A 1,436-nucleotide genomic window follows, 5' to 3' on the forward strand; every position below is an offset into this window, starting at 1 on the left:
CCCAGCCACCCGCCCCGGACCCGGCGCCACCGTGCCCAAGTGCCCCAAGTGTGACGAGGAGGTGTACTTGGCTGAGCGGGTGATCTCCTGGGGAAGGACTGGCATGGCCTTGCCTGAAGTGTGAGAAATGTGGAAAGACGCTGACCTCGGGGCGAGGGGACACACTGAGCACGAAGGCAAGCCCTATTGTAACCAACCCTGCTACTGGGCCATGTTCGGACCCAGAGGCTTTGGGCGCGGTGGAGCGGAGAGTCACACTTTCAAGTAAACCCAGGTTTTGGAGACCCCATCCCCGGCTGCCCCCGGGGCCGCGGCCCTCTAGACCGATGGCGGGCCTTCTCCACAGGCACCTGGGGCTGTCCTGTAGACCCCCATGCCCTCAATAAACCCGTACGCTTGGAAGAAAACAAAAGAAAACACATTCATTCATTTTCCTAATTTTATATTTCTGGCACAGAACTCTTAATATACTTCGAATTTCCTAAGTGATGAGAGCCACAGAGGTGTGTTTTGTTATGTTAAAGGTTGGCTTTTGGACTGAACCACAGGATGGGGGCTGGTTACCAGGAGAAGCAACCATGTTAATAGGCAGTTGGAATTTCCGGTACCACCCCATCCCCCATGTCCTGGGAGCCGAGAGGGGCTGGAGGTTTCACCTACTGCAATGGCCCATGATGTAATCAATCATGCCTATTTAATGAAGCCTCCATAACACCCCAAAATGATGAGGTTCAGAGAGTCTCCACGCTGGTGAATACACGGAGATTATAATTTTATATTTCTGGCACAGAACTCTTAAAATCCTTCGAATTTCCTAAGTGATGAGAGCCACAGACGTGTGTTTTGTTATGTTAAAGGTTGGCTTTTGGACTGAACCTCAGGATGGGGGCTGGTTACCAGGAGAAGCAACCATGTTAATAGGCAGTTGGAATTTCCGGTACCACCCCATCCCCCATGTCCTGGGAGCCGAGAGGGGCTGGAGGTTTCACCTACTGCAATGGCCCATGATGTAATCAATCATGCCTATTTAATGAAGCCTCCATAACACCCCAAAATGATGAGGTTCAGAGAACCTCCAACTAATGAAGCCTCCATAACACCCCAAAATGATGAGGTTCAGCGAACCTCCACGCTGGTGAATACACGGAGATATGGGGAGAGTGTCCCGATCTGAGAGGACACGGAAGCTCCACGCCCTTCCCACACACTTGCCCTTCGTGTCTCCTCCATCTGGCTGTTCCAGAGTTACATCCAGTAGTCTAGTAAGGAAAGTGTTCCTTTGAGCTCCGTGAGCCGCTCTAGAAAATTAATCAAACCCGAGTGGGGGATCATTAGAACATCCAATCTGTAGCCAGTCGGTCAGAAACACAGGTGACAACCTGGACTCGAGATTGGCATCTTAAGGAGGGGGCGGGCGTGCAGGAATGAGCACTAAC

General features: G+C 51.7%; 1 pseudogene; it reads left to right on the plus strand.

Moving 5' to 3' along the window:
• The first annotated feature begins 19 nt into the window (after positions 1-19).
• On the plus strand, positions 20-268 carry LOC112395179 (cysteine-rich protein 1 pseudogene; annotated as a pseudogene).
• The last annotated feature ends 1,168 nt before the right edge of the window (positions 269-1,436 follow it).

The sequence above is a fragment of the Neophocaena asiaeorientalis genome, unplaced genomic scaffold (genome assembly GCF_003031525.2).
Source record: "Neophocaena asiaeorientalis asiaeorientalis breed wild unplaced genomic scaffold, Neophocaena_asiaeorientalis_V1.1 scaffold3768, whole genome shotgun sequence".
NCBI classification, from domain to species: Eukaryota; Metazoa; Chordata; class Mammalia; order Artiodactyla; family Phocoenidae; genus Neophocaena; species Neophocaena asiaeorientalis.